Consider the following 14,833-nt stretch of genomic DNA (forward strand, 5'->3'; position numbering starts at 1 on the left):
CTGGCCTCAGTGTCTGAGCTTCACAGAAACAGTCTCTCCACCTGGACTTCCCTCAGGCTTCTCAAATTCCACATGTCAATAAACAAGCCACATCCTCCCCAGTTCCTGTGCCCTACATATTCATTCTCCTGTGGGTCCTGCCCCAGTGGTGTCACTCAGGCCAGGAACAGAGGCTCACAGGTGGTAGATCCCTATACCTCACACCCCATGGTCACCAACCCTCACCTACTTCAGCCCCTAATTGCTCCTCATAAAGTATCATTGCACCTCCCTCTCCTGCCACCGTCCCATTCCCAAGCCCTGTCACTGGAGCTATTACAATGGTTTCCCAACCTAGTGGGTCCACAACCAAGCTAAGCATCACAACCACTGGAAAGAGAGTGCCAAGGGAGTGATGTCAGCTGTCATGGATCACAAACCTCTCCCTGAAGTCACCACCACCCCCCACACAGCACGCCTTTCAGTATCTGGCACCAAGTGCAGCAGTTCCTGTGCGGACCCGCAAACCCTGAAGCCCAACTCTCCTCCTCTGACTAGCCCTGAGACATTGACCAGGTTGCTCAACCTCCTTGTGCCTGTTTCTTCATCCCTATAATGGAGATAATAACTGTACCCCCTGCACTGAGTTGTTCTGAGGGTTAAATAATTTTACCTGCATGTAGGGCATCTCAAACAGCACCTGGTACATGACAAGATGTAAAAACATTAGATATTGTTACAATGGCTTTGTTTCCGTGTGACATTCTATTCTGTCTGTCATTTATCACCCTTTCACAGCTGTTGATAAAGCAAAAGCTCTTTTTACACTGTAAGATATTCTCATCTCTTCTGTCTACTCTTTTACTATCTGTGATTTAGTAATAGAAAGCAAAGCACCATCATGAGTAAATGGACCATACTAGCTAATTCTTCTTGTATATTTAGGGTTTCCTATTAAGAACATTCTATTTGTTTTTAACACACAACTAAAACCCACTATGCCCCTCCATCTCCCCACAGGCACCCCTGTCCACCTAATCTTGGGGTAGTTCCTGTTTTTCCCAGACACACCTTGGGAGAGTGCAAGGCCTAGACTTGCTGATGAGGCTGAGCAGGACCAAGGATGAGGGTCTGTGGGCACAGCAGTGGCTGAGAGAGTCAGGTCAGGCCAGGCGGCAGGTTGTGGGGGGGTGCTGCCCTGGGCCTAACAGAGCCTGGTGGAGGGAGGACAAGGAGCAGGGAGGGAGGAAAGGCAAAGGCTCAGGCCAGGCCACATCTCCATACTGAAACATACATTGTGTTGAGGCCAAACCAAACGTTAGATTATGGGAGGGAACAGAGAGCCCCTTTTTTGTTAAGTACCCCTCATGCCTAGGAACTTTACCATTCTGTAATTCATTTAACGTATTTACAGAACATGTATTTACTGAGCCTCTACTCTATGTAGGTGTTGTGTCAGGCTCTGGGTCACAGTTGCCTAGAAGATACGACCGTGACCCCTCCAGACCCTTCAGGCACGTATCCTTCTGCCGAGTTTTTGTGGTGAGCAGATGCTTTTCTCTGCCAGAAGGCTTTCTCTTGCTGACAGGGCATGGGACTAGTTAAAGTCCTCTCAGAGGAAGCTCTCAGTCAATGAGGAGTGAGGGTGGGGGATAAATAACCCACCTCCTCACCCCTCAGGTAGGACATGTCTGGGATGTGTTCCACACGGTTTCCCGGCACGCTCAGTAATACTGAGCCTGGTTGCCCACACCAGTCACTTGCTTGATATTGTGTTACTTGCCTATACAGCTCCCTCCCATTCTACTTCTCTACCCATGTGTCCTGTGATCACCCCCAAATGAGTCACTTGAATCCAAACCCCCCTGTCAGGATCTGCTTCTGGGAAAACCTAAACAGTGAATAAGATGAGGGTCTCTGCCCACAGCAAGGTCCTCAAGGGCAGTTGAGTCTTCACGGGGTCTGTGTATCACTCTAGGCTGCTTGCCCAGCCTGCTAGTGAATACCAGGCACTCAACAAACACCAATGAATGAATGAATGAATGAATGAAGAACGAATGAATTTCCTCTCTAAAACCCAGATTGTCCTAGAGGGGTACACCCATGTCAGAGAAGTTAACTGGCTTACCCATGGTCAATTAGAACTAGTTGATATGCCAGCCAGAGGCTGAGATTCTGGATTTTTATTTCGAGTGGAGGCTCACCACTGGAAAAAGACTGAGTGTTGAAAGTTAATCCAGGTTAATTCCCACTGATTAATCATTAATGTGTTAAGGAACTGCTGAGATTAAAAATAGGAATGAACCGTTTAACTTCAACTCAACCCCTCTACTCCCTCACCACAGCTTGTATTTTCCACATCTTTCTAACAACAACTAGTACAGTGGTGGGGGGGGTGGTAATGTGAAATTATCCAACAAATAGATATTAGGAACGGAATTCTGCAGCCACAGGGGCCTGGGAAGTGGTGTGGAGCAGATTAGGCTGCAGCAGCCCTTTTGGTTTTTTGGAAACCTTAATTTGAAAGAAGCTGGCTTTGGCTCAAGTTCAAAGAGTTGGCCTTAAAAGACCCCGATATAATGGTAAAAAAACCAGGCCTAAAATTACCTTAATTCAAAGACTTATTTGGTTATGAAGAGACAGTAGTTAGCTTATATTGAGGGGAGGAGACCATATTATGAAGTACTATTTGCTCAGTTTTCCGGGAAACAGGTGAGTTTGCTTGGGTCAGACCCTCTTGCCCTCTTCCTTACACGGAGTAAAACACCATAGGGTGGATAACATTTATTGCTCTGCCAGCCGTGCTTTGTAGGAGTAACTCAAATAGACTGTACTCAGTTGTACCACCCCTAAAAATGGGTGCAATCACATCCACCCTCGACTCCTTGTGCACCTTCTGGCCTTTCGATCCCAATTCCTCCATTTGCTCAAGAAAATCCTTTCTGGTACTGAGTGCCATCTCTTTGAAGATTACAGCTCGTCCTCTCGGGGCTGATCACCAGCCGAACTTGCCTTCACACCCTGGGCCTGGAGGCGCCACTGCTTGGGGGAAGTTACTGGGTTTAAATAAGGCTTTCCTCCCGGCTGTTGGCGGGTTGCGCAACCGCGCTTAGGGTGACACCCACCGACACCTCGGCCTGCCGAGATTCAGGGGCGCAGGCTCGGCACCGCCGGGATTCGAACCTTTCTCAGCCTGCCTGGACAGAGCCCGCCCCAAGGCAGCGACTGCGAGAGGCGCCGCGGGCCTGGAGTGGGCGGGGCTGACCGGCGCGCCCCCCCCCTCCGCCTTTGGCTGGGCGTTTCGGCCCCGCCCCGCCCCGCCCCCGCGCAGAGCCGAGCGCCGCACCGCGCGACCCCGCCCCTCCCCGGCCCCGCCCCCCGCGGCTCCCCGCAGCTCCTCCCCTCTCCCATTGGCCGAGGCGGAGACCCTCCTCTCTGCCCAATGGCCGCCGCCGCGGCTCGGCCGCCTGCGCTCTGACTGGCCAGCGACCCACGGAGTGGCGGGGCGCGGGCCAATGGGGAGAGGCGGCTCGATGAATGGCTGGCCCGGGTGGGGAAGGCAGGAGGCGGTGATCCCAGCGGAGGGGGCCGTTCGCCAGCTCCGAGGCAGAAAGTGCCACGACTCCACACGCGCGCACGCAGCCAGCGAGCGGCCGGAGCGGACGGCGGACGGGGCGGACGGCGTCGGGGTCGCGGCGCCTGCAGCTGCTCGGGGGCGGCTTCTCGGCGGAGGCTCGGCCGGCTCCTCTCTCCCGGTTCCGCGGCGGCGGCGGCTCCTGCCCTTTCGCTCTCCCTCCCGCGTCTCCGGCTGCAGGTAAGAAACTTGGCCGGGCCCTGCAGCGGCGGCGGCGGCAGCGCGCGGGCCGGGCCGTCGGGGCGCCGGGGCCGGAGCCGGCAGCGCCGCGAGTGACACGTCTCATTGGCGGCCCCTCCCCCGGCGGCGCCGCCCGCCGCCTGCCGTCGCTGCGGCCGCCGACCCTCGGGGTCGGGTCGGACCCCGGGGGGCGTGTGCCGGGCGAACTCCGTGCAGGGGCGGCGGCCGAGCGCGCCCCGCGGTGTGGACCTCACGCCCCTCGCCGTCGGGGTCGGGGAAAACCTGCGGCGGCCGGGCGGTGCGACGTGGCGACCCCTCCCTCCCTGCGGGCCGTCGGGCCGGCCCGCACGCTCCGAAGTTGGGCTAAGAAAGTTGGCTGCGGGGCGGGGCGGCGCACAGCTGGCGGAGGAAGGGGTTAAGTTTCGGGAAGCGGCCGGATGACGTTGCCGGGCTGGAGTCCGGGCTGGAGGGATGGGGGGGCGGGCGGAAGGCGGCGGGGGCCAGCCGGGGGGGGAGGAGGGCGGGATTGAATGGGGGGCCCGCGGGCCGAGCACGCCCGCCTGAGGGCTGCGGCCTGGAGGCGCTTCCGGGGGGGGCGGGCGGCCCCCGACAGGGCGGGCCTGGGACTCGGGGCTGCGGGGAACGCCGTGCAAGGACCGGGACCGTCCGGGGTACGGACGCCCGGGCGGCCGGGGTGGCAACTTCCCGGAGTGCGGGCGGCGGCTCCCTGCTCCCCCTGGCGGCGGGGCCGGGGGCACTGTGAGCCCGGCGCGAGGCGCCCAGCGGGGTGACGGGGCCACCCGGGCCCTGCCCGGCCCGCCCCGCCCGCGCCACAATGAATGGGCCGGCGGTGCCAGGCCCAGGCAGAAGCGGGCATCTCCGGCCCGGCCGGCCAAGCGCGCTGGCCTCCGGCCTGGCGCCCTCCCTGGCCCGCCGGGCTCCCCAGTCCGCGCCCTGGGTGAGGGAGGACGGGCTGGGGTGTGCGCTTCCAGTAGGGCGTCCGGGAAGCGTCGGGGACCCTTCCCCAGGTTACAGATAATAAATGATAGCTCATTGTGGTGTAACGGTTAAGGGAGTGGGCTTCTGAAATCCCGGCAGCGTTCAGGGTGACCTGGGCCAAGCTGTCTCACTCCAGGTGTCCGCTTTCCCATCTGAAAAACGGGGCTGCCAATCATTTCTACTTAAGAGAAAAGCTGTGAAGACCCAGCACGTAGGGAATAGCCAACAAGTGTTGCCTGTTACTGCTGGGATGAGTTTTTAGGGGCTTGGGGGCATGAGAGGGAGGTGGAGTCTGGTTCTGCCTCCAGCCCGCCTACCGCAGGCCGAGGGCTCACAGAAGTCCCAAGGTCTGGATTCCACTCCCAGCCCTCACTTACAGACCCTCTGCGCAAGTCCCTTAACCTCTCTGAACCTGGGTTTCCTTATCTGTAACCCGGAGATATACCACCCACTCACCCTGGGGTCAGGGCAACCTCCTCAGCAAGTGCTGGGAAAAACTAGGACCTTGTGCAAACAGAAGGCAGTTTGGCAATAACTCCTGGAGGTCGGAGGTCAGCAGAGACTGGGAAGCACCAAGGAAATGAAACTTTGAAGGGTGCTTGGGAACCTCCCACCTCACTGTTTGCTTACTGTGCTGGAACCTGCAGGGTGGGGGCATCTGGATGGTATTTTTTGGAGTTTGGGGAAGTGCGACCACCAGGGCCTCAACATCCTAAGCTAGAGATCGCTTTAGAATTCTGACTGCTGAGTGTTTCTGGAGACCCAGGTCTGCTTTCCAGCACTCTCAGGAGGGACAGCTGCACGTTTTACACCCGCCCTACGCAGTTGGGAAGCATTCTCCTATTGACTCTGCCTCCCTCCTTTACACTTTGCTTCTGTGCTTGCTCTTCTTGACTTCCTCTTAATCTGACACCAGAGAAGTCTTGGTGATCCTGCCGCATGCTGCTTACGGTGGTGATGTCTCAGTTACTTTATGAACTTTCTAAAGGTCAGCCCCACCATGGGCTGCCAACCTGTTTCCAGAAAGAAGTTTCTGGTTCTAAGGTTCTGGAGATGCCATTTCCCTATCTATTCACGCAAAGGAGGAAAAGTGGGGGCATACCTCCCACTAGGCTGTTTTCCCTTTACCTGGAGCAATGCACATGTGGCTTGCAGGGCGGCTGGGATAGGGACAAGAAAGGTGTCTTGGGGTTTGGAAACAGAGGATGTTCAGTGGGTAGAGCTGTAGGCACCATGCTGTAACAGGACTCCTTTCTTTCATAGTTAGGAATCAGCCTTTGAACATCTATAAAGAGATAAGTTAGTGTGGTACCTTGGTGCATGAATATTTTTTGGTGATGGGGGAGTTTTAGATAAGTCCTGAATCATTGAGTCACATTTGAGCAATTAAGCTCTCTGCTGAAACGATTCCTAAGTTAATAGGCTGCAGTAATTATACAGTACCAAATTCTGTCGAAGTGGTTGAATGGAAGTGGTTTAAGTGGAATATTGGCTTATTATGTAATAGGGACACCTTTTAAAAGTGTCAGGACTCCAGACTCCTCTTATTCTTTTATCTCTGGGAACTTTTACTAATGAATGGCACTTAGGCAGGGACTCAAGTTCTTTCGAGGCTGTGGATTTTTGTTCACTAAAATCTTGTTTTGGGAGGGAAAAAATAATGGTCAGTCAGAATTAGGAAGGCAGAGACTGTGCTAACCAGCTGTACATCCAGGGCCTACAGTAGTAGTTAAGGCCTGACCTGTAACACGATAAATGTTGACCAAGTGAGGTAGACCGCCATACCTGTTAATATTCTCGTTAGTTAGCCTCCTACTTCATTGGACAACTCAAGCTGAGCTCAGCTTGGTTTTTAAGGTTGACTATTGAGAATCAGAGTTCACAACTTGGGCGCATATCTAGGCCTTGCAGCAGCCCCATTCTATAGAATAGGTATGGTTGTTCCCATTCTGTGGATGGGAACATGGAGGCCCAACAGGTTAGGTGGTGCTGTCAGGTCAGTTCCTGTTGCCCAGGTGCTGGGCAGTGTGGGTGTGGCCTTCTGAATGTTCACCCACAGGGCCTGATAATTCCACATTTGCTGGGATAGTAACTACCTAAGGGAGGACGTGGAACTAGAAGATCAGAATTAAGAGCTTCATAGGAAGAAGGGTATTGAAAATGTATTCAGTGCAAGAAGGTATTTTTCATTTATCAAATGTCTCCTGTGTGCTGGGCCTTCAAACACTATAAATATAAATGAGTGAGACCTGTTTCTTGTGTGAAGAACTCTGTCGTCCGATACAGTAGCTATATAGAGCTGTTTCAGCTTAAAACAAGTACAATCAAGTAAAATTAAAAAATTGTTTCTTAGTCATACTAGCCATATTTCACATGCTCAGGAGCTGTGTGTTTGCTGTGCAGATTTAGATAGTTTCCATTATCACCAAGAGTTCTGGACAGTGCTGATCTAGAGATAGCTGGAATTCTTTTTTTCTTTTTTTTTTTAAGAGTTCCAGGTAGTTGGGATTCTTTAAACATTCAAGTTTCCGTTCTTGATCATTTAGAAGTAACATGTTGAACCATATAAGATGCCCATTTTATACGTCAAAAACAGTTGGCTAGTGGCAGTTCATGGGCTTCACCCTAATAAGATACCACCCTTGGAAAGCATTGATTTCTGCCTCTTTGTGTGCATCGTAAATTGCATACCAAGAAAAAAAGTGGGTGGGGGAGCAGCACAGATAGTGTCCCTACCCCGGGGGGGGGAAATTCTTAACCTGCTATCAACAGCATCAGAATGGTCAGCCGGACCAAGCCAAATAGGTATTGGGCAGACAGCATATGGCTTGTAGGGAAAGTTAATATTTAATTCTAAGGGAGAGCCTGGGCAAGAGGGCTATCCAGCATTATAGAAAATTAACTCAGGGACTTCCTAGGAGGGTGTTTTCTTAGGCAGACAGATTCTGACGAGTCTCCTGAAACCTGCAACCCGACTCCCACATCTAAAAACCAGACACACCTGGGTGGCTCAGTCAGTTAAGCATCTAACTTCGGCTCAGGTCATGATCTCAAGGTCCTGGGATTGAGACTCCGCATTGGGCTCCCTGCTCAGGGGGGAGTCTGCATCTCCCTCTCCCTCTCTCCCTCCCCCTGCTTGTGCACGTGCATGCTCTCTCCCTCAAATAAATACAATCCTTGAAAAAAATAAAATAAAAACCAGACATATCTAATGTGTTTCCCTTAAGTGCCATGAGTGACATGCGTATCCCACTGTGTAGCAATGGGAAGCAACTTTGATTTATGAAGAAAGTTTTGTAATTTCTAAATTCGTTATTTTGCCAAGATTGGAACAGCTGCTGGTCCTTAAGCCTTACACATAGCAGTGTCTTGGTGTTTTCATACTTGGCTCACATGAGTTGTTTCCTGGGTCATTTGCAGGGCTCTGTTATACTCTATACAACTTTGAAAGGATCACTGGAGAGTATTTGGGAAGACTGAATTCTTGGCTGTACTAGTGGGCTTATCTTAGTCCTCCTTGTAGAATAAGGTAAAACCAAAGTTAACGAAGAACCCAGAATGATGGGCAGCTGCTTACTCTCTTTTTGGTCGGAGAGGAGGTTCACTAAGATTGTTCTGGAAGTTATCAGCTATTATAGTGATAATGAACGGCATCTGCTGGCTAAAAAGTTGGAATAAAAGACCGTCTTAACCTGAAACCTTTAATTCCAGGCCCTAACCCTGGTCAAGGTGTGAGTGGACCAGGTCTGTTTTAGGCTGTCTTGAGCCTGGTTCCAAGATGGTGCCCTGCATGGACTGAACTTGGCCTACACCTGGTATCTGTTTGGCCGCCCTCATGTTATTAAACAACCAAGCCACCTTTTAAAGTTTTTCGTTAGAAGTCTAGCTTTGGGGGTTCTTCTGGGGAGAATGGGACTGTGTGAGCACAGCAGGTCTGCTTTCTTGCATGGCAGCCACGGACTTGATCATCCTCTCTGGGCAGGGCCTGTGGCTCTCATTCACCAACAGTCTATCCTGGTTTTCATTATGTGCTTGGTGTTGGCAGTCCCCAAGGGAGCGCTGTCTACTCTGGCATCTGAGAGCAGAGAGGAGTTGGAGGGCATCCAGGTGTGACCTGAGAGGTCACCATTGTCTCCTGCTGAGCTGCAGGAGGGAGCAGAGGGAGAAGCAGTAGCTGGGGTGCTAGTCCTAGAAGTAAGTGGTGTGAGCTTGGACCTGACTTTTATCCTTCATGGGCTTCGGTTTCCTCTTCATGTAAAATGAAACTAGGCCAGATGGCCCTGTCTTTCAGACCACAAACTTCGGTTTATCCTTAATTCCTTGCTTTCTCATTCTTTTATCCTGTACAACAGCAAACCTCCCCCTTCAAAACAGAGCAAGAATGCAACCTTTCTCACCACTTCCGCTGATACCACCCTGGTCCAAACCCCTGTCCTCTCTTTCAGGGGTTACTTCACTATCTCTGAGGAGATGTCCCTGCTTTTGCCCTTACTCTCTGCCTTCTAGTCTGTTCCCAGAGCAGGTCATACCACTTCTCTGTTCAAGACCCTCCTTGGCCAGTCTTTCCAGTGGCCTCCAACGGCCCTGCTTTCACTTTGGCTTCCCTCCTGCCGTCGTATCCTCTGCTCCAGTCACACTGGCCTCCTCTGATTGTCAGGCATGCTTTTGCCTTGGGGCCTTTGCACTTGCTGTTGCTGTCCATTGGACACTGTTTCTTAGATGGCCACATGGCCTGCTCCCCTATCTTCTTCAGGTCGGTGAAGTGTTATCTCCCTGACTACCCTACTTAAAGTGACAGCCCCTAGCAGATCCCCCACCCTCATCCCTGCTCCCTGTCCCACTTCTGTGTGTCACTTTCTCTTCATTATCGCCAGCCAGACATGTTGCATACATGACTGACTTTGTCCATTCTGCTGATGCAGGACTGTGTCTGCTCTCTTTTCCCTGAGGTATCCCTAATGCCCGGAATAGTGCCTGGCACACAGTGGGTGCCCATCCTCGCTGAGCTAATGGGGAGAGGATTTTCTAGTGCTCGTGTTCTATGTGTATGTTATTGTTTAGCCTGAAGTAGTCAGGATTCCTAGAGCATCAGATATAAACACAAAAAACATATTACGAAGCCAAGTGATTTTTGGATTCTCTCCAGGCCAGTTATATTAATCTCCGTGCTCCTTGTCTCTCCACAGCCCACTTTCCATGTCAGGGTGCTTGGCTGGGGCTGGGCCCTTCCCAGCTGCTTGCAGTGCCAGGAGGAGAACACGCAGCGAACACCCTCGGTCTTCTCCTGTGCCTGATGAGCATTAGGTGGGGCTGGGGAATAATTGAGTGTATCAGTGACAACACGCTCGCCAGGAAAGAAAATGTTATTTTTGCTTTGAACAATGTGCTGGCTCTCTCCGAGAAGAGGTGGATTTTGTGTTTAGTGAGCAAGAGTGTTCCTTAGTGGTAGGAGGAAAATTCTTTTCTTGTAGATGGCATTTTATTCTCTCTTTTAGTCAGACTTCGAGGAGCACAGGAATTGAGGAGAGGAGCCTCCTGCCTCCCGCACGGGGTTCACTGTCCTCGGAGGACTTGACGTGTGGAGGCCAGGGGAGGTGGGGGATGGTGGGTGAGGCAGGTGGTCTGGTTGGTAAGGGTCCATTCCTGGTCTACCGCCATCCTTGTGTTTCTCCTCCACTCTTCCTGCTTTCGCTTTTGGGCAAAGAAATGAAAAATTGATCCCGATTCCTCGCCCTTTGTGATGGGAGCATCTGGCGACTCATTTTCCCTGGAAGGGTGAAGACGCTTGTTCTGCCCGAAGCCCAGGCGATATGTTTCTCTGGAACTTCTCATTCAGAGGTTAAAACGTACCACCCGACTGCATCCACACTGTTTTCTTTTCAATTAAGACGACTCCTGAATAGGAAGTAGACGTAGCCTTATTTCTGTTGAACACACTTTCATTTCTTTCTGCCTTCTCGATGTTTGTAGTAAGTTGGAAAAGAAATAGTAATTTTCAGAATTTAGTAGCAGTTACAGTGATTGAAGAAAACGAATCAGTGCTAAAGAATGAATTATTGACCCCTTAAGGAAGTCTTACGGTGGCAGGTGAAGGGACAATGAAAAGGTCAACTTTAGCCATGACTCTGAAGCCCAGCCACTGTTTTCTGTGTTAACTTGCTTCCCTCTCAAGTTGGGAGTTTATGAAGTTGGAGACTTAATTCTGAACAGTTGGATTTTTAAGAGTGGATCTGTGGGGCGGCACAGTGGGTGTGGCCACGGATTGCAAGGTCTGGGCAGGAGGTGACTGCCTTCCTGGCCCCTGGCCCCAGCCACCCGCCTCTTCAGTGGGAACAAGGCCACGATGCCTGGGAGAGGGCTGGGAGATGGCAGCAGCGACAGGGTCACAGATGCTCCTGGAACCAGAGATGCTCCACCTTCAAGTTCCAGGTGATACAGTTTCCCACCAGAGTGGGCATATATATTTTTAAGCTCTTTACTAAAGTAAACTACATACACAGAAAAGTGCTCAGCCATGAGTCTGTAGCCCAGTTGTAAACTGCCACAAACTGATCACCCCGTTTAACCAGCAGATCAAGAAATATTATCCCCCAACAAGTTCCTCTTCTGCCCCCTCCAGCTGCTGCCCATCCCCAAGGGTAGCTGGTTCCTGGCACACAGCTTCGCTCCATCGTGTTTGAACTTGAGGTAGAAATGGAATCACGCGGCCCGTGCTCTCTTGGGTCTTTCATTGGACGCGGGGGTGGGAGTGCTCTGTGCTTTCGGCCTTGTGGTGGTTCACTGGCATTGTCGCGTGGTACTCCAGCTTGTGAGTCTTGCACCAGTGCCCATTTCGCTCTGCATGGGTACTTAGTTTGTAATTGGGGGCTCCCGTTATAATATGGTAGAAATTGCATGATATTATGAAATATAAAGTCCTGCCCCTTACTATGGTGACCACTTATCCACATGGCTGTTGGGTCCATTCCTAGCAGTGGGATTGCAAGCCTCAAGGAGGCATATGCTCAGCTTTAGAAGAGAGGCCAGGGTTTTTCCCAAGGTGCGGGGACTCATTTATGCTCCCACCAGCAGGACTGAAGGGCTCGGAATATATTATACAATGGCCGACTTTAAAAAGAAACCGGAATGAAGTTTGAGTTACCATTGCTATTAACAAGAAATAAACTCACTCATACCGTCCTTCCCCCTTTGTCACTGAGATAGGAGCATTTGGCCATGGAATTCGTTAATCCAAGATGGGCTTTTGCAAAAGCCTCGTGAAAGAGGGTCAGATTTTGTTGCTGATGAGCAAATGCTACCTCCACCACAAATCCGAGTGGAAATACAGCTCCTCCTCGCAGCTCCTCTTCGTGAAATGAAGGGAGAGCCTCGATCTGGGGACTGAGTTATCAGATCCCCACCCCCAGGTTAATGTAGTGGATGTTGGAGTATTAAGGGGATTTCTTAAAAACAAAGGCGCCAACAGTTGAGTACCAGGTGTCATTCAGCCCTGACACCCACATTTCTAATCTGGAGAGCCTCCCACCTCCTGGAATCTGTGTGCAGAGCCCAGGTCGGTGCTGCAGGGACACGCTGCAGACTCCCCTCTTCTTGGGATGGATTGTCTATCCAGGTCTGGATTTGGAAGTCTCCCTAGCCACATAACCAGCCCTGCTGTCAATAGCAGGGATGTTCACCTTTTTCTTTTAAGAGATTGGTTGGCTAGGATTTCATTTGGCTAGGAATGCCAAACCTCAGTGTCTCTTGACACAACAGAGCCAAATGTCAGTAGCCCCAAGAAGTGAGGGGGCCACTGTGTTCTGTTGATTGGGTGGTCTGGACCAGCCTTCTGACTGGGAGGGTGGGGAGGTGCAGGGCAGGTGCTGCGTAACAGATAAAAAGCACCTTCTGAAAAGCATGGAATGGCTTGGGATATTTTCTTTTTTATTGTAGTGTAATTGATACACAATATTCTATTTCATGTGTACAACAGTGATTTGTATACACTGAGAACTGATCACACGATAAGTTGAGTTACCATCTGTCACCGTGCAAAGTTGGTACAATATTATTGACTGTATTCCCCATGCTGTATATTACATCCCCATGACTTAATTTATTTTAAAACTGGAAGTTAGTCCCTCTTGATTCTCTTCACCCATTTCACCTCCCCCCATTCCCAGCCTCCCTCCCCTCTGGTAACCACCACTATGTTCTCTAACTGAATCTGGGTTTGGTTTGATTTGGATTGTTCATTTTTGTGTTTTAGATTATGACTTATATGTGAAATCATGTGGTATTTGCCTTTCTCTGTCTGGCTTATCTCATTCAGTGTAATACCCTCAAGGTGTGACCGTGTTTTCACAATTGGCAAGATTTCATTCTTTTCTTTGCCTGAGTAATATTCTAGTGTGAGTGAGAGAGAGAGCATGTGTGTGTGTGTGTGTGTATAAAGTATACCACCTCTTCTTTGTCCATTCATCTAATGATGGACACGTAGGTTATTTACTCTTGGAAGATAATGAGGAGGCCAAAACCTCAGGGAAAGGCGTGACCTTGGACAGTAAGCCCAATCCTGAGGGCCTTTGGTAAATGGGGCAAACTCTGAATTTTGAGGGCATCCCTGGGCACAGGGGGCAGTATGACGGAAGAGCCTGCGCTTGGAGCTGGAACCACAGAGGGCTGCTATACCTTCGGGGTGAAGGCAACCCAGAAATAAGCCCATTCCCCAGCTTGTACTCACAGGTTGTACCTCATGCAGATCCCGTGACCTAAGTGGAAGGAAATGCTCCAGCCGATTTTAAAATTCTTTTAGAGTAGTAGTGCTACTCTAGTGCTCCCGTGCCATCCTGCAAGGGAGCAGATGAGCAGGTCTCCGAAGGACTGCCCCTTTATTCCAGGCTTAGTGAATCCCCACGTGCAATTTTCACAGGAAAGTGAGCAGTCCCTAGTAAACCCAAGGAACGCTGAGTGCCGTGAATGAGGACCAGCAGAAACAGATCTGTGAAAATACCAGACGGTGGAGGGGTTGACTCTGATTGTACACAGTGCTTCTTACTATAGTTCAAGTAATAGACAAGTTCGAACATACATACCAGGAAAGGAAACTATAAAACGACCTCGCAAATTTTAAAAAGGAAGCAGGGACAACCTCTAGACATGAGCAGCTCGATAATTGTAATTAAAAACCCAGAAGATTGAAGAGAAAAAGTGAACTGAAAGAGCAGAAGAAAATGTCCAGATTTCATCTTTGAGAGCCAAATAGATGAAAAATTTCCAAGACCAATTAGGAATTAGGGAGGATAGACTGAGAAGCGTGTCTAATTGGGGTTCGAGGAGAGATTGTGGGCCAGAGCCAGTATTGGACGAGATGATGCCTGAGGGTTTTATGGAATGGATGAGGCACCCATATGTAGACAGTGTAGTGATATAGGTACCAAAGGGGTAAAAACATCAAAAACCAAAAAACCCAGATGACTTTTAAGGCAAAAACCAAGACACGTAATTAGTGACGGCCTTGCTAAAGGAAATTCTGGAGGATGCTCTAGGGCAAGTAATGGCAAATGGAAGGAGGAAAGCTGTACAGGCGAGGAGTAGAGGGTGGTAAATATTTGGCCCACTCTAAACAAGTGTGAAAGAATAATAGTAACATTTGGCGTGGGGGTGGTGGCTGTAAAAGGGAGAGGATTAAATACATGAGAACAGTAACACTGAAGGCAAAAAGGGTAATGGAGTTAGTGGAAGGGTGGACTGTTTAACTTTGAACTTGGCGAACCCTGTGTGTTCTTTTTTAAAGGTAATTACTAAAGAATGGAAACTGTATTCTGTAAGAGTAGAGGGGGGCAAAATGGAATGATTTAAAAAAAAGATAAGAAAGGACAGATGGGAAAATAGCACAAAATAGATTATAGATTTAAACTCAAATATCAGTATTCATATTTAGTATAAATTGATTAAATACTGCAGTTAAAACATAAAGATATTCTGGATTTAAAAAATCCACTCTTGTTCTGTAAACAGGAGACAGGTTGAAAATAAAAGGGTAGAAGATGTATTATAGGA

General features: G+C 50.4%; 1 protein-coding gene across 5 annotated transcripts in view; it reads left to right on the top strand.

Moving 5' to 3' along the window:
- The first annotated feature begins 3,577 nt into the window (after positions 1-3,577).
- Positions 3,578-14,833, top strand: part of RRBP1 (ribosome binding protein 1) — a 63,981-nt gene continuing 52,725 nt past the window's right edge. For 3 of the 5 annotated variants that reach the window (XM_088026699.1, XM_088026697.1, XM_088026698.1), the window contains exon 1: positions 3,711-3,793. The gene's annotated coding sequence lies outside the window, so the exon portion shown is untranslated. Of the gene's footprint in view, positions 3,794-14,833 lie in introns of all 5 variants that reach the window. The other 2 variants (XM_088026700.1, XM_088026701.1) reach the window with 1 other exon arrangement.

The sequence above is a fragment of the Eumetopias jubatus genome, unplaced genomic scaffold (assembly GCF_037043125.1).
Source record: "Eumetopias jubatus isolate StellerSeaLion01/CBP00866 unplaced genomic scaffold, mEumJub1_p1.0 scaffold_9, whole genome shotgun sequence".
Lineage (NCBI taxonomy): Eukaryota > Metazoa > Chordata > Mammalia > Carnivora > Otariidae > Eumetopias > Eumetopias jubatus.